We start from the raw sequence: 19,066 nt of genomic DNA, 5'->3' as shown, positions 1-19,066 counted from the left end.
AAATCTTCTGAGACTACTAGAGAACAGGGGCATCCAATAAAGCTCACATTGTAGTTACTTCTTCAATTTCTTCTCAGATTACAAAATCAGACGTTTTCCCTACTCTCGCTGCTCTTGCCAATATCTCTCAGTATCCTTCTTTCTACTCAGCTGCTATACTAATCTGAAATTATCTCATGTATTTCATTATGTCACTAGCATTGAGTCTCTTCCCCTTCATAAAAATGTACGGTCTACAAGAGCAGAGACCTGGCCATTTCTTCCCAGCATAAAAGGCCTTGTGTGCTATCCAATAGGTACTCAATCAATATTAACAGAACAATAAAACTACACACATGGTCGCTGGGGTGATGGAGGAAATGAGATAGAAGGGGATGAGGAAAAAAGAACCCTCTCTTTCTCTTAGCTATTTACGTCAGAAAATGCTTTTTGGAATTACTTCAGTTTTCTGTTTTTGGCGACGTGATGGAAGGCAGAGTGGCAGCCAAGGTTCCCCTGACTGACAACTCAGGCACTGAGTAGGCTAGTCCTTCTTCAGGTTTCTTGAAGATCATTAGGTACCTCCTGGTCTGATCCTTTTTGCTGGAGGAGTTGGCTGCCTTTCCTGAAATTATTATTTTTTTCCTCTTCTATTATGCTTGTTCGATGTGGCACTTACACTTTAATGCCTTATAGATAAAATGATCTCTGTCAGTCTGCACTTCTCATGCCTGGAGAAAGTTTTACTGCTTCATAAAATCCTGTAATGCCCCAGTGTTTAAAAAAGATCTATCACTCTAGCAGTGGGTCTTTATGGGCTCTGTGTACATTTTTTTTTTTTTTTTTTTTTTTTTTTGCAATGCAAGGTTGGTTTCTTGAAGCAAAAAAAGGGACAGAGATAAATGGATCTGTGTGTTAATGAATGTCGAGAATTCAGCTCAATTTATGCAGAGGTGGTACTAAATGGCTAAGCAAATTGTGAAATGTCTGAGATGCAACCGCATTAAACATCATGAAGAAACTGTAATAGAAGGTTTCCCCTCCGTAAGTGGTTATAGGAAGATGACTGTTTTATTCACTGTTTTGGGCCCTAGATTGTTGATGGGTACAGCTTCCATTCTTTCCTTCCTGACAGAGGCTCCACAGCCTGATGCTGGTGGTGTTTACTTTGTGGACAGGGGACCCTGGGCATGACCTTCCTCCTGCCACCTGCTCTACTCCAGTCATCTCTGTGTGCCTTATAAAATCTTTGAAGGGCACATTTTCAAGATGTAAGCTAAAGGGATTTCTGTCGGATTTCAGGCACGAGATGTAGCTCTCTAATCTGTTGGTTTAGGACTGGTCGATTTCTGTCAAACATATGGATATGTGTGTGGGGGGCATGTGTGTGTGTCCATGTGTGTGCACAATCAGTCACCTAGATTTTGGCACCGGGGCTATGTCTCTGTGTGTGGGTGACCCAGACTGGCCCAGTGGAAACATGTGTCTCCCAGAGCTAGGAGTTCTAATTTGCCTCTTCTGTCTGCAGGGCTGTTGGCTCACTGCTTGTGGTGTGTGGGTTCCTACAGAGGAGTCCGTCTCCCCTGATCACAGGTGTCTGCAGCGGGAAGATGAAGACGGCATCACTTGCTCTACGGCCGGGTGGAGGGAATGACCCGACTACCTGTTGCTGAATGCTGGGCCAGCCAGGCGTGCGACTCCCCTGCCCAACCCTCTACCACATTAGCCGCTCGCCTCCCCATCTCTTCATTGTGGTGCACTGAACCTTGCACTCAGAAGCTGTCAGGGAGTAAATGAGCATCTGTTTCCGCACTGCTGAACAATTCTTGTGTTACTTAGGCTCAGAACGTTATTTACTAAGTAGTTTACTTATGCTCTGTGGTTTGATAACAACGACGATGAATAAACACATAGTGGTAGTAACCGGAAATGGGAGCTGATGCGAGAGTACTTGGGCTTCAAAGCAGATGATGCAAACACGGAACAGAAAGCCAGCAAGCAGGAAGCAGGCAGCGGCTCCACCGATGTGCCCTTGAAACCTGCTCCCCTGCACAAACTTTCTGCAACTCTGTGGCTGGACAATAGTGTACGGAGCAAATGAATATGGAGCGCCAACTGCTCGTCCTCCCCGGCCCCGCGGGGATCAAAACCACAAGGCATAAACACAAAAACCTGCCTGGGAAGAGTTTATTTTTGACCTTGAAAGATGTGGTTTTAGAAGGATGAGAGAGAAGGAGTGGTCTGTTGGTATGGAGAGGGTTGGAAGCCCCCTTTTTAGTCCCACCACAAGCCATGGAAGAAGGCCCTCTTAAGTCACTGGCAAGGAGCAGGAGGACATGGGAGGAAAGACGGAGTCTGGTCACCACACAGCTTCCACACCCCTTGTGTTGTATGGCCTTGTTCTTTCAGTCTTCTCTTCGTGTGCTGGAGAAAAGAAACGTTGTGTCAGGGAGGAGAGGACAAGGAAAGGTTATCTTATGGACCTCTCAGGGGTTTTGTCTCAAGCAAGATGTCGCACGTGTAAGGGCTTTGGGAACTGGGTTATGCTGTGCCCAGCCAGTCATTAATCATGAGGCGGGAGGAGGGTGGGCTCAGGTGACAGGTGGGAACTCGACACAGGTGCAAGGGATGCTCACGGGAAGGGCACTGAAGAGGCAGATCTCCGTGCCATGGGCGTGTGTGTGTGTGTGTGTGTGTGTGTGTGTATGGGGGCTCTCAGTCCTGTGCTCCTTGCCCATAGCTCTCTTTACCCCTCAAAGCACTGGCATGAAGAAGGACCCCAGTGAAAGGTACCTTTCGTTACTATTTTTAATATCGTTAGCATTGCAATTCTAATAATTACTGTGTAACCTCCCCAAAGCAGTATCAGGCCCCCACTCAGGGTCATTCTGCAATATTACAGAACCAATGACTTTGGGGATAAAAATATTAATTTACAGGCCACTAGAGGACCAAGGCGACCATGGGTGATACAAAACCAAAAAGCAAATACGTTTATCTTTATATCAAACTGTTTGGGTGCGAGAGGGCTTTCCTTCACCTCTGTGGATGTGTTCAATTCTGGTTCAGATCTGTCAAAGAAGATAGGACATGGCTGGAATGTCAATCCTAGCCTGAGGACCAGCTGTCACAGAGAAGGATCAGAAATCCGGAGTCCCGAGTGTCAATCAGTAAGTGCTGAGCCTGGCGTCCTGTTACATTAGAGTCTGATTGATCTGCAGCCTGGGTTGAATCTTTCTAGGGAGGGTCCTTTCCTCTGCCCTGGAGGAGTCCAGCCTACACCCCTGCTTTCCTGTCCTGGCTCCAAGCTCATGTGCTGGCTCCCTTGAGGGACTGGAGCCTAGTCCAGTTCTTGGATTTGACCCCTCCCTCTTTCCCTCTCTGCAAGGAGAGCCTGCTCACAGTACCGCCAGTTTAGTTAGACCCAGATTCATTCAAACAATTCTTCATGTAACACAGTGATCCAGTTCTGGAATATGACTCTAAAAACATTGTTGCTTAAAACCTTCAAGAGTGGACCCCTGGGTGGTTCAGTCGGTTAAGTGTCTGCCTTCAGCTCAGGTCATGATCCCAGGGTGACCCAGTCTTGCACGGGGCTTTTTGCTCGGTGGGGAGTTTGCTTCTCCCTCTGCTCTTCCTCTCCCCTGCTCATGGGCTCAAGCTCTCTCAAAAATAAATAAATAAAATCTTAAAAAAAAGCTTCAAGAGAATGTTCTGCCTTTTCCAACGTGTGGGTTTAATTTATTTTTTCTGTATAACTGCGTAAAAACTCATATATTAAAAATACAGCAATAACAATGACAAAAACTCATGTATTACAATTTCCTCCCCAAGAAAGACTGCTAAAATAATGATGTTTAAGAATTCTGATCCTAAAAGAGAGATAGAAAATTGGTCTAGGGGAGATCATGTGGGATCATGGGGGAACGCTTATTAATATAAGCTGAAGGATAAGGAGGAAAATTAACACATAACTCCAATGGTCCCCCTGGACCATTGGACTGAGTCAGGAGCTATACGATTAAGAGACAATGTCTGTTAATTGTAAAATCATTTATAAAAAAGTTTGTGGGTCTCCATTCTTAAGCCAAACTGCTTTAGGTACCAGGTGACAAAATATAGCTCGGAGCGAGAAACTAAGATGCTTTCTCTGCTTCTGCACAGAACCTAGTCTGCTTTGACTCCCTGAAAAATAGCAGCTTTGGGCCTATCAGAGGTTATATCCCTGTGTCATGCATTGTGGCTCTCATTATATTTGCCTGAGCAGTGGTGGCAGGGAGACATCATGGATGTGACGAGTGGAAGCCAGAGTAGAAGAGGGCATATGTCACGTAGTGCTTATGGACAAATGACTGGTCTTTGGGCACATGTGAAGTGACACTTTGGAAACCACTGGAAAAGAAAAACCCTAATGACACTTACCAGAGGGGACAAATGTCATGCTGTTATGCATTTGGAGGTTATTGGGCCAAGAGAACTTGAGCTGCACACGAGCCACTGTTATGCCACCTATCTGAAGAAGCAGGATCACTGCCATTCAGTGACGCCTGCTGCTCGTTAGATAAGACAGATGGATTGTCACCACCCACTTTGATCTACCTGGACCCTGCTGTGGACATTCACTGGGCCTGCTGAGAAGCACTTTTAAGAGATTATTCCTTGGACCATAAAGAAATTAAGTCCCTTTTCTGGGGGTCAAAAACTAGAGATTCTTGAGATGAAGAAATATGGTGAGAGAATCTGAAATGCTTAAGAGATTATAGGTTTGGGAATGGTCATGTGCAGGGAGAGACATGGGAAAGAGTCTTAAGTATAGAAAGGTAAGGCAAAAGGTGACAGGATAACATATCCATGAAAAAGCAAAGTGCATAGATACAATAGACATGTTTACCAAAGCATGGGATGAAAGAATTAGGGTCTTCATTTTAAAGTTCCAAGAAGGTGAATAGAGAAAATATTAAGTGTTGCATTAGCATGTTGTTATAGGAAGTAAGAAATAATTTGCCGGGCCCTTTAGAAAGCTTTTAGCCATTAATATTTTTTGCCAGTTTGGAAAATACATTTTAAAATTTTTGAAGTAATGAGCTAGTGCAGAAGTGTATGTCCAGGGGACATCCTTAACATCCCAGGTAGAAACCATGGAAGATAAACATTTTCTCTCCACACTGATAGCTCATCTTAGACATAACCTTGGTGCCTGATGCCCTCATCTCAGGGATAATACTGGTAGGATGAACCATAGAACGAATCAGATTTGGCATTTACAATTGTTTAACTGTTTTCAGCACCATCTTAATAACCTATGAACATGAACAGAATCTTTGCAATAGCAAAAGGATTAACTTTGTTATAAATCAGTAAAATATTTTGAAACAAAGCCCCATAGCTGGTTAATTCCTCCAATACCCTCCTAAATTTCCTAGAAATAAACATGTTTAGTGTATTTAAAAGATGTCTGAACTTCAATCCAATGAGCATCTATGGATCAAAGTTCACTGTTACAGTGAACTTTGCATCTCAAGAAAACAGTCCAGGCCTATGGCAGGTGCTAGAAATTTATAGCTGAATAAGACAGGGACACTTTGAGCCTTTGACTCTGGGGAAAATGCTCAGAACTATTTTTATGCCCCCACTGAGTGAGCTTTCTGATACTCTCTTAAGAGATCTAGAAATAAACAGTTGACATTACGGGCTCTTGAGGCAATTTTATTAAACACCTTTGCCTCTGATTCCTTGTTTACTCTTTCAGAAAGTCTTGTACCATCACCTTAGGAATCTTTACAGTCAGAAGATCTGAATTGTTATCATTGTTGCTTAAGCTCATCAGTTGAGCTGTATTCTGTATGGACTGACGCTGAACAGGGGAGGTATGAGATGCGGGCCTGGGGAGGGGATAAGAAAAAGAGTTGTCTCCCAAAGGAAGAAAGGAGAAAGGAAAGAGACAAACAAGCTAAATGTTCTGCATGCTGTAGAGATTCTGGGTGTCAGCAACATTTAATGAGAACAACCTTCAGAACTTTCTATGTTCTTAGCAAAAGTCAGTTTAGATGCTGACCCTAAAACTGAGAATCTGTCTAAATTAGAGAAGCTATTTAATGTTATGACCAAGAAATACCAACATTAGTACAATTAAATTAATATCTAATATGTTGTGACAAATATCCTATGATCTTACTTGTATCTGGACTCTCTAAGAAAAAAGAGAAAAAACCCAGCAAGCTCACAGACAAGAACAGATCAGTGGTTGCTAGAGGCAGGGCAAAATGGGTGAAATGAGTCAAAAGTTACAAATGGAATCAATAAAATGAGGATGAAATGTACAACATGGTGACTGTAGTTAATAATACTATACTGCATAGTTTTCATTTCTTTTGATGGCTGCATAGTATTCCATTGTGTATATATACCACATCTTCTTTATCCATTCATCTGTTGATGGACATCTAGGTTCTTTCCATAGTTTGGCTATTGTAGACATTGCTGCTATAAACATTCGGGTACACGTGCCCCTTCGGATCACTATGTTTGTATCTTTAGGGTAAATACCCAGTAGTGCAATTGCTGGGTCATAGGGTAGTTCTATTTTCAACATTTTGAGGAACCTCCATGCTGTTTTCCAGAGTGGTTGCACCAGCTTGCATTCCCACCAACAGTGGAGGAGGGTTCCCCTTTCTCCACAATCTTGCCATTTGCGACAACGTGGATGGAACTAGAGCGTATCATGCTTAGTGAAATAAGTCAATCAGAGAAAGACAACTATCATATGATCTCCCTGATATGAGGACATGGAGAAGCAACATGGGGGGTTAGGGGGATAGGAGAAGAATAAATGAAACAAGATGGGATTGGGAGGGAGACAAACCATAAATGACTCTTAATCTCACAAAACAAACTGGGGGTTGCTGGGGGGAGGTGGGGTTGGGAGAGGGGGAGGGGGCTATGGACATTGGGGAGGGTATGTGCTATCGTGAGTGCTGTGAAGTGTGTAAACCTGGCGATTCACAGACCTGTACCCCTGGGGATAAAAATACATTATATGTTTATTAAAAAAAAAAATTTGGAAGGGGAGGCGAACCATAAGAGACTATGGACTCTGAAAAACAACCTGAGGGTTTTGAAGGGTCAGGGGTGGGAGGTTGGGGGAACAGGTGGTGGGTAATGGGGAGGGCACGTTTTGCATGGAGCACTGGGTGTTGTGCAAAAACAATGAATACTGTTACGCTGAAAAAATAAATAAAATGGAAAAAAAAAAACGTAGGTCAGAAACTTGAAAAAAAAATACTGTACTGCATATTTGAAAGTTGCTAAAAGAGTAGATCTTAAAAGTTCTTATCACAAGAAAAAAATGTATAACTAGGTATAGTGACAAATGTTAACTAGACTTATTGTGGTGATCTGTTTGAGGAGGTCAGGAGAACGTGACACCCAGTTGACTTTTGAGCTAGACTTGGGCCATTAGAGGCTCCTCACCCCCTTCCCTGTGCTTTCTTTCTCTGCTGGGAGCCATTTTCAAGAAGCAGTGGGTAGTTGAGAACCTCTTGGTGCTCTACATGACTGAATCTTTTTTAAGATTCAGGTGGGCAGGTATGGAAACATGCTTCTGTAGTGGCCTGCCTTTCTTTGATCTCTCCTTGCTCCCTATGGGGCAATTTGTGAACCAACTTGATCATTTTCAATATATACAAATATCAAATCCTTATGTTGTATACTAATGTATATGTGAATGTATGAAACTAATATAATTTTATGGCAAATTTATGTCGATAATTCCTCAATCAAAAATAAACTAAACTAATATAATTTTATGGCAAATTTATGTCGATAATTCCTCAATCAAAAATAAACTATCAGTGTCAATAAAAATTTAGGTAAGACTGTAAATGCATTTCAGAATTTAAAATATGAAAGCAGGAAATGTATATTTACTGAGGCTAGCTAACATAAAAGGAAATTCTGCCAAGTTTCTAGTAAAATCAAGCTAATCTTGAATCCCATTTAAGATTCAGGAGGTCTCAGCATAATGTATATTGGAATTCAATAAATTTGAACCAGATTTTTTATTAGATATTCTTATATGATAAATAGGAAAATTATTATTAACACAAGAGGGAATGGTAAATTGGGAAGTGATCAGAGATAGGACTGTTAATTAACCATTCCTAGGATCTTTGCTCTAGTTCTAACATGTAAATTATTGAGACAATAGCTTAGAAATCCCATTGTTTCCTAGGGCTGTAATAAATTTAGCCAAGAGAGGAAGAAGATGAGTTTCTGCAATTAGCATTGTGCAGCTTGGAAGGAAATGGGCTAGCCTTAGAGAGTATTTTCTAGATAACTGAATGGGAGGGGTGTTGTTATCTCTAGGAGTAATTCTAGAGCCTCGACCAGCCCTAAAATTCAAAGTGCACTTTCCTAAAATACAGAGCTAGTTAATGAAAGAGCTCCTGAGAAGCAGCTCCGTGCCCTTTCCATTCTACCTGACTGCCTGCTCTGCCCCAAGTCCCCCAGTCTGGGGGTACAAGACCTACCTATACTTGGATAAATGACTGACTCATTGAATAAAATATTCAATAAATAATAGCTCCTATATTATCTAATGTGAAACAAATATTAGTTGTCTGGAGACTTTTCCCTTTTTTTTTTTTTTTAACAAATGACTGAGTTCATTTTTGGTTTTGGGCAAGGTTTATCATAGGGCAAAACCAATTTTAACACAAATATTCTTACAATCATTTGTACCACAAGGTAATTTATGAAAAGGATGGGAATGTGGATGGGACCCAGAGGATAGCTTCACCAGCTTTGTCACTATATACAGTGTGGGCACAATCATGCCTCACCCAGCAGGTGCCTGGGATTCAGGCCAGAAATCACCAATGAGTGCCAGTGCTGGCTGAAAGGGTTCAATCAACATTAATCCTTAAATATTACTTACAGAGTTCATGGCGAAGAAAATGTGATTAATCCACACAAAAAGGAAAAAAAAATAACCCCATTTCTCAACTGAGGGGGAAAATTCCTTTGATCATAAACAGATTGCACTATTTATACATGAAATATTTTCTGCATCTATAAACTTACCATGCTCAAGTATTCTAATTAATTGTGGTGGTTGCCAGGGAAACCAAACTAACTCAATTATAGGTCTTCAGAAAGGTGCAGCGTATTTATGACTATGAAGCAGGTACTTTTCAGGCAAAAACTAAAACTGAACAGATGCCTAAAGATTTTCAATGTTTTAGAGAACACGATGTTATCTGAATGGATTTCCTGAAAGTATGTCTTGATTTTCTTTCTTTGTGACAACTTGGTTTGGTGATCTAGACCATCAATGTGATAAATTGAGAGGACATAATTAGGAACATGATCAGTAATAAAACCACAGGAAATGACTGAATCAGGAGTCCGTGATTCCCACTGAAAGAGTCTTAATTCTGTGTACCAATTTTGGTTTGGCTATCTTCTTAACTAAATACCTGAGGTCCAAACAGGGTAAGAGCTAAGAGGGAAGTAGCTGACAGTGAAAATAATAATAATAATAAACATAGAACCAAAGTGTTCAGTTGAAGTAAATTGTGGGAAATTACTGACATTTGACTAGAAGACCCAGGAGTGTTCACATTTTCCCTTCTAAGAACCTATTATCCCATGAAGATCCTCAAAAAGGGGGATACAAAGAACCAGTAGGAAATGAAATAAATGGAAAATGAGGGGTCAAGTTCAATCAGGCTTGAGAAAGTTTCCACCATGCCATACTCATTAAATAAAGGTATAATAATTTCTTAAAAGTATTTATTTATTTGAGAGCAAACGAGAGAGAGAGAAAGAAAGCATGTGCATGGGGGGAAGGGCAGTGGGGGAGGGAGAGAGAATCCTCACACAGAATCTCTACTGAGCGCAGGCTGCGGAAGGCCATCCTTCAGCAGTGCATGAATCCACCTAGCTGCTGGACAGTTTTCCATTGTGCAGCTGCCTCCCTTGAAACACAAACGAATTGTTCAATAGAGAAAATAAAAAAATTAGCTTTAGCAACTTCTTGGCACCGACTCTCTTGATCCTCAGAAGGGTTTCTCTAGTGAGTGCTCTTAAAGGAAGAGAGATAAGAAGGAATCCTAGCCATTTCTGGCATCTTGTGAGACAGCTGGAATGCCTATAGATGCTCCTTATTTCAAGAATAATACCCAGAAAGGAGACTGTATTCTGTGCAGCCTGACCGACCTGGCATGAGAGCACATCACACGGTGCCTCTGACAGCACCAAGGATTGGAAAATGGAATTGCAGCTATCAGGCATCAAGTTATGTTTTAACATTTAGTTATAAAGGCCATGTCATGCCCTCTGAGATGCAGCAGGGGTATTAGTCCTGACATTTTGAATTTCAAATGCAAATTGGAAACTCCAGCCTAAACTAGGAAAGTCAATGCGTGTAAATGGACTGAGTTCAGTATTCAGGAGTGGCTCCTGGGGGAGGCTGGTCAAGTCTCCCCAAAGCTCTTGTTTTACTCTGTCAGCCGCACAACCGAAGAAAAGTTTCAATTAATATGTCTAAATAATATCTGGAGTACCACCTAAACATCTTATTTGCTAAAGGGATTATTGGCAAGTTGTATCTAAACGATACAAATAAATTATGCCATGCGAATCGAACTTGTTCCACAACTAGATTATTGCACAGATTTTTTTCCTTTTTTTGAACTATGTATTCAAAATCTCCCAATAACGGTACCCATAGTAATAGATTTATATTTTCCAGAGCTTTAAGCTTAACCTGTTACCACTATTTTTCAGAGTAGTTAAGTGACCTGCCCATTTTGAGAAAGTAATAGAATTGGGGCTAGTACCTGTCTGATTTCCATTTCACTGCTTCAGCTCCCACTTCAGCACATTGTACGACCGCATGCCACGTACAAACAGTTATGATGAGAAATGGAGAAAACACATAGTTTACTTGAAACAAGTCCATTCTTTTTTGTTTAATAAGCACAGGTGTGTGCATAGGAAGTAAACATTGGCCAGTAAATGCATGGCTTTCAGGTGGGCTATAGGCCCTGATAACTTACTGTGTTCTCAGTGTCCTTTTTTTTTTTTCCATTTTATTTATTTTTTTCAGCGTAACAGTATTCATTGTTTTTGCACAACACCCAGTGCTCCATGCAAAACGTGCCCTCCCTATTACCCACCACCTGTTCTCCCAACCTTCCACCCCTGACCCTTCAAAACCCTCAGGTTGTTTTTCAGAGTCCATAGTCTCTTATGGTTCGCCTCCCCTCCCCAATGTCCATAGCCCCCTCCCCCTCTCCCAATCCCACCACCCCCCAGCAACCCCCAGTTTGTTTTGTGAAATTAAGAGTCATTTATGGTTTGTCTCCCTCCCAATCCCATCTTGTTTCGTTTAGTGTCCTTTTTAGAACACAAATTTGATGAAGTTCCTTTCCTTCCACCTTTAGGGGCTCTGCATTGCCTAGGATAAAGTCCAACTTCTATTGCACAGCTTACAACTGCTGGACACCCCCCCCCACACACACTTCTTGCAGTTCTCTGAATGTTCCATGCTCTCTTCACATCTGGGTCTGCAAATTTGCTGGTCCTTCTATTTAGAAAATGTTCCTTCTCTTTTGCCTTTTGCCTGGCTAATTCTTGTTTGTCTCGTTTCAGCTGTTGTCACTTCCTCCGAGAAACATTTTGTGTGTCTCAGATCTAAATTAGATTCACCTCCTATGTTTTAAGGCATCCAGTACTTGTTTTATCATAGGCATTATAATAGGCACTGAAACAGCCTGTTCGTTGGTCTTTATTATCCATTATTCCCCATGCGCCATGTGGGTAAGACCTGTATCTATCTTGTTCTTCATTTTATTTCTGGCATTAACACCCTGCCTGGCAGATAGTAGACACTCTATATATTGGAAAAATTCATGAATAAAAAAAAAATCTGACACTTTGAGAAAGGTCTTTTTCAATGGACAAAGACCTTCACAAGGACAAATGCCACACTGATTTATTATCTATTATGTACCAGCCATTTTCTATACGTTATCTCTCATTTAGAGGTATTTTTATGGAAAAAAATAAAAAACAACAACAACAAAGACCTCGTAATAGATTGTTTTATCGGCTAATATTCAGTGCTCTTCCTTGATGGTTCACATCCTTGCCCTATTGAACTCTGATATAAGCATGTGAAATGGAAGAAGTGACAAGTGTGACTTCTCTGCCATAGTTTTGCCAAGTGGTTCATGGTGGCTTGTCTTGTAATTGATCACTGATATGTTTCAAAAAGAAATGTCCTTTAGCTAAAGCCTCAGAGACTGTGGAACGGAGCCCCAGCTAACTTGAACTGAGTGAGAAATAGAAATGTTTGTTAATATAAACCATGAGTAACGTGTATGAGAAGTAGAAATATTTATTATTGCAAACCATCATGATTTGTGTGTGTGTTACAACCGCAAACTACAGTCTATCCTGACTGATGGAGATCTGTTCAACCCAGTTCAAATGAAGTGGAGCTCAGAGAAAAGATTCAACAGGGAATCTTAGGCACATTATAGATTAGAACCAAGAACACGTAGGTTTCATGGGAACAGGAAACAGAGTCAGAAACTGGTGTTATTTTATTCACATTTTAGAGCTGCATAGACTCATATTTCTGCTTTTCTCTGCTTACCTGCTACTTTTTCTTCTACCTTCAGTAAACTTTACATACATACTAATCATAAATTTGACCCAAATGAAAATGATCTCTAGCTCTTGTCTTTATACGATTTCCCATCTCAGAACCCATTACCAACTGCTGCCTTCCTCTGAGTCTCTTGGTTTATATTCTTGAGGGACATAATTGTGGTTTTAGTGTAACTTTTTGAACAGGTTGTAGGCCAGATGTCACTGACTAGTCAGTGTTATCTGGTTACTAGTCTAACGTTTGCCCAATCAGTTGTGCCTGTGTATGAGTGTGTCAGGGAGGGTGGTGGTAGTTCAGTACCAGGCCATGTGGTACAAAACCTGGCTTTTTGGGCCAGCAAACACAAGATGGTAGGATTCAGTGTCTTAAAAAAGTCTACATAAAGAAGAAATATCTTAACATATGTTAAGGTAGTATAGTTATGTTGATTTTATAAGGAAAGTATTATTATTATCATAATTACCAAATTTCAGATTATGAAACCAAGAGCAACAAGGTAACTTGGGTAAAATTGCTTACTAATATGTGAAGGGCAGAGTAGACTTAAAATTTAAACCTTGGTATGGTTTAGCTGACCCCAAATTTCATGCTCTGCCATGTAATAAATCTTGTCAAAGGTTTGAACTCCCCCTATCAGTGAAACAAGTATGAATAACTTTATAGAAAAAAATGAAATAAAATAAAAATTATGTAAAGGTGTAACAAATGGGGTCATTTTAGAGGAGAGTGGTATTATTGGTGTATACTGAAGGTTAGAAAGGGTTTCAGAGCCCCAAAAAAGTTTTCTTTCCAAACCCAGTTTTCCAATATTTTATTGTGAAAAAAATTTCAGTGTATAGAACTTTAGAGTTAAAAGCCATATATTCACCTTCTAAAATTTATTTTTGTTAGATTCTTGCTTTATCGCATGTCTATGTATCCATCCATTAATCCCTCTTATTTCATGTGCATTTCTAAGTCAGTTTGTTGGCCCCTTATCTTTTAAAAATATTTATTTTTTACTTTTAATTGAAGTGTAGTTGACATATCATATTAGTTTCAAGTGTACAACATACTGTATGTTCCCCAATTCTATACATTACCAACTTCTCACTACAGTAAGTGTGGTCACCATCTGTCACTGTACAACATTATTCCAGTAGTATTGACTATATTCCCTGTGCTGTACTTTTCATCCTTGTGACTTATTTATTTTATGACTGGAAGTTCGTACCTCTTAATCCCCTTCACCTATTTTTTCCTATCTCCATGGCCCCCTCCTCTCTGGCTACTGCTAGTTTATTCTCCATATTTATGAGTCTACTTTTCTTTTTGTTGTTGGTATTGTTGTTTGTTTTAGCTTCCACATATAAGTGAAGTCATATGGTATTTGTTCCTGACTCATTTCACTTAACATAATGCACCATAGGTCCATTCATATTGTCACAAATGGCAAAAGTTCATTCTTGTTTATGGTTGAGTAATATTCTATTGTGTACATGTACCAAAAGGCCCCTATCTTCACAGATTGAATGAGTTTGGTGCAGTCTTGCAAAATTATTTTCTTAAAAGCCCTCTAAGTCCTTGCTACTCAAAGTATGCCACATTACCACTAGATAATGATACCACCATTGGCATCATCTGAGACTTTGTTAGAAATGCAGAATCTTGCGTCCTACTCTAGATCTATTAAATCGTAATCTGCATTTAACTAAGATTCCCCTAGGTGATTTGTGCATGAAGTAAGTATTGAGAAGACTGATATGGATGATTCCAACAAACACCGAGGATTGAAAAGTACTACATTAGACAAGTAGTTGTATTGTATGTTTCTTCCGCTTACCAACAGTACAGTCTTGGATAATAACTTATTTGAATCTTAAGATTTTTATCTCTGGTATGGGGAGAACAATACCTATTTTGCAGATATGATGGGTCAGATATGATCATTAATGGGGCAGAGCTTTGGCATTATACATATTATTTCCACAGGTAAATGTGTGTTTATAAGGGCATGCAAGCAGTAGGATAAAACTTAATAGCTTCCTTCACAAGATTGTTCAAACTTAGTCTTGTATTATTAACCAATTTTGTAGATAATGATAGATAAAGTAATCTGGATTAGGCCTAAACAGATGGAACAGGGTTTGAAGTAAATTGGATAAATCTGATTAAAGGCCTGAAGGTCTACAAGCAGGAGTCCGGGCTGCATGTGGAGGGAGAAAATGGAGTTTTGCGTGAGTCTCGAGGCTAAAGAGAAGTGAGAAATGTGCATTTCCTTGTCATTTGTAGTTAAGATGTACTGAGATAGGAAAGGACGGTAAGGCAGGGTCACTGATTCAGAGATGCCAAGATTTCTGCAAAAGAGTAAATGTGACCAAATAACTTGACAGTGGGATCTATTAAAAATTAGCAAACATTTATTGATGTATTCATTTATTTGAGAGCGAACGAGAGAGAGAGAAAGCACACAAGAGCACAAGTTGTTTGCTGATCAAGAATGATAGTGAGGGAATCACAGATACAAGAGGAGGCAAAAGATAGTAAGTTTGAATTGTGAGACAGAAATGAGAGAAAAGAGAACTGTATCACAAATCCCAAGATCTCAGAGCAGAGAGAAGAGCATATACTTGGTAGAATAGCAAAATTCAAAAGGAAAGCAGAAGAATCCTGTGAGCATTCCATGGTAAATGCATGCATATCAGGGCTCAAAGGCAGCACTGCCATATTCAATAGCCCTCCCGCCCCCCCCAAAAAAATCACTGGAATGTTTTGTAGTATTATTACTCAATTCTTTATTATGCCAGCACCTCTAAGGTCTACAGAACTTACATTTGAGCCTCTAGAATTGGGCCAAAGTCCTTCCAGTGACTGATTCCTCTGACCTAACCTCCTTGTTGAGTCATCAATTACCCTTTCTTTGTGAGTCTCTCTCTCTCCTTTTCTTTAAAAATAAAGGCACAATGAAGACAGGGGAAGCCCTTCACAAATAGAAAGTCCCAATATAAATACAGAAAGCTAAGACCACTTACATTATACCCTAAACATGAGTAAGGCTAGAATTTTGTCTGTTTTCTACTCCAACTTCATAGGGATATCATTATATTGGTATGGTTGTGGTGTCCTAAATGCTTTAGGCGCCTTCTCAAAAGTGTCACCTGATAAATGCATTTTTTCTACCAGATGTTCCTCTTTCTCATCAGCAGTTATGGATGTTATTTTTAGGTACGACTGAGTTTTTGCTTTCCACAGCAGGGCTGTTGCTTCAGTTTCTTTTATTTTACTTGCTTCCATTTGTTTTTGTTTTTGTTTTTTTTAAAGACTCATTTCAAAAAATTTCCAAAGATGTCTTTAGCAAATTTCAATGCTATTTCTTCCTAGTCTCTTAAATAGAACAGGCCAAAGAATGTAGTCTTTAGAATTCTCTTAAAAGTTAGTATTTGATTTGGGAAAAACAGTCTGATCTGTAATGATGTTAGGTAAAGAAAAATCCAAACTGGCCAAGGGTTGAATATTTTTGTTTTAAGGGAAAGAAATGAGTGGTCAACAGGCAATGGGAAAAGTTAGAGATACAAAATTTCTAGCATAAATGAAACTTGTCTTCTATAGCAAATGTATGCTCATTTCAAAATAATACTTTTGTTCTATCCCATCCCATAAGTTATTGTAAATGATGCAGGGTAAAAGCAATGTCCTGTGCAGTTGCCATTTTCCTCTCCAGAGTCACTTTCCAAACTTTGCTACCCTACTCTGGCTCTGCACTAACTCTGTGTTAGTAGGCTTCCTTGTCCTCTGACCTGCAGATGGGTCTGTCCAAAAGGAGGAATCAGCAGGGTATATGAGGGCAAAAGAAGGAAGAGGTCTGTGTACTTGTCGTCCACATTATTTTCCCACTGTGTCACCTCTGATTGGCGGCATTCCCTCTACTGAAGTTTATACTTCTTTTAGGCAGTTTTGTCTTTATAGTTTCTCTCTTCATATTTTGGCATCTGATTCTTTTGCTTGCTCCTTTAGGTGCAGGGACAACAACACCATCCCATTCTTCCTGGCCCCAGGGTATTTCACCGTCTTTACTGGTCCCCTCCAATCCTGTCCACACTTTTGTAAATAAGATATTTAAACGTTACTGAAACTTCCTTATTTGAATTTTTCATGTACTCTCTGCAGGTGCCCTAACTGATTTAGATGAGTTCAGCATCATTCATTCATTCATTCATTCATGCATCCATCTATTCCTTTACTGGCTCATTAATTCAACAAATATATTGTATGTCTATTGTGTGCTATGTACTATTTTGGGCCTTAGAAATATAAATACTGAACAAAACAGTAAGAAATTTCTGCCCCTATGAACGTTAAGTCCAGGCAGGTGAAACGGCCAATACATAAGAAAAATAGCTGAATTATAGTATGCTAGGAGGTGGAAAGTGCTATGAAAATAAAACAAAGGAGGGTGGACAGATAGAAAGCATGTATGTAAGAAAGGACATGTGTGATTTTAGATAATATGGTTAGGGAAGATCTCACCGAAAAGGTGGCATTTGGATAAAGATTGTAGGAAATGTGAAAAGACAAAGTAGAGGGGAGGCATTGGAGGCTGAGGGAATAGCAACCACAAAGACCTACAGGAAGGGGGTGTGCATAGATATTTAAAAACAGTATGGCTAGAATAAATTAAGAGAGAGGAAAGTTCTATGAAATGAGTTCAGGAAGCCAAGGGGGTGTCAAGACATACAGGGCAAAAAGACCATTAGAAGGACTTTGACTTCTATACTGAGTGAGGCACAGAGCCATTGGGAGATACTGAGAAGAAGAACAATATTAGAACTTATATTTCAACAAGATTACACTGGAGGTTGTATTGAGACTAGACAGTGAGAGTGAGAGGGTGAGATCAGGGAGATTAATTAGGAGACTCTTGCAATAATCAAGTAGAGAGATTATGTTGGCTTGGAGCAGACAAGTGGAGAGAAGGTAAAAGTGGTCAGCTTCTGGATAAACTCCAAGAAAAACCCATAACCCAAACAACCACTTGACAGACTTACTGATGCGATGGATACAGTGTGTGCCATAGTTTAAATATTTAGGTATCCACAAAATTCATGCTTTGAAACCCTAACTCTCAATGTGATATAGTATTATGAAGTAGGGCCTCCAGTTGGTGATTAGGTCCTGAGAGTGGAACTCTCATGAACAGGGCTAGCTCCCCTGAAAAAGAGACTTGAAATCTCCCTGACCCCTTCCATCATGTGAGGACATTGCCAGAAGAGGGTTGTTTATGAAACAGGAAGGAGGCTTTCACCAGACGCTGAATCTACTTTTACTGGTGCATAATCTTGGAATTCCTAGCCTCCATAACTGTGAGAGATTAATTTCTGCTTTTTATAAGCTACTCAGTCTGTGATAGCCCGAGGAGACTAAAACGGTGTCTGAATGAGTGCATTCCAGAATAACTCCAGCGTTTTTAGACTGAGGAAATGGAAAGATGGAATAGCCATCAACTGAAATGGGTGAACAGGAGGAGAAGTTTTCAGAGTGAAGAACTGTATTTTAGGTTTGGACACATTAAACCTGATATGACTATTAGACATTTAGGTATAGATGTTGCAAAGGCAGTTGGATATATCAGTCTGGAGTTCAGAGGAAAGTTCTGGGTGAAAAATATAGATATGATAGTCAATAGATTTTATGTTGTTTTATGGGCCATAAACCTGGGTGAATTTATTTAGGGAGGAAACCTCAATAAAGAGGAGAAGAGGTCAAAAGACTGAATCTTAGGCTACTCCTACAGTAAGAGGTTTTGAAGAAGAGGGGGAAATTGGCAGAATAGACTAAGAGTGTCCAATGGAGTGGCAGGAAATCCAGAGCAATATGGAGCCCTTGAAGCCAAGTGAATATAATGTTTCAAGTAGGAGAAAGTACTTAACTGTAGCAAATGCTCCTGACACTATAAGATGAAGATTAAGAAATATCTGTTGGATTTGGGTCATTGGTGACCTTCAAAAGAGTAGTCTCAACAAAGTGGAGAAGTTAAAAACTTCTTGGAATGGGTTCAAGAAGGAATGTGAACTGATGAATCAAGGAAGAAGTACGAAAAACATTTTGAGAGACTATGCTTTAAAAAAAAACAAAACAGAAAATTGGGCAGTGACTGAATGATAAATTGTTGTTGAGAGAAAAAAATAGCATATGGTTGTGTGCAGGTGGGGAATATCTGATAGAGCAACAAAGCAGTATTATATATGGTAGTGAAGTGAGAATTTCTGGAGCAATGTCCTTGAGGAAAGGGTATAGAATAAAATGTTACTTGTGTGGGAAGTGGCATTTGGCAGGGGCAGGACTAGTATGAATAGTAACAGGCAAAAATGCAGGCAGGTGAGAAGATGAGATGGTGGGAATAGTGAGGGTTCCACCATTAACACTTCTATT

Source organism: Meles meles, chromosome 2, assembly GCF_922984935.1.
Source record: "Meles meles chromosome 2, mMelMel3.1 paternal haplotype, whole genome shotgun sequence".
In the NCBI taxonomy this organism is placed as follows: domain Eukaryota; kingdom Metazoa; phylum Chordata; class Mammalia; order Carnivora; family Mustelidae; genus Meles; species Meles meles.
Note: the sequence above shows the minus strand (reverse complement) of the source record.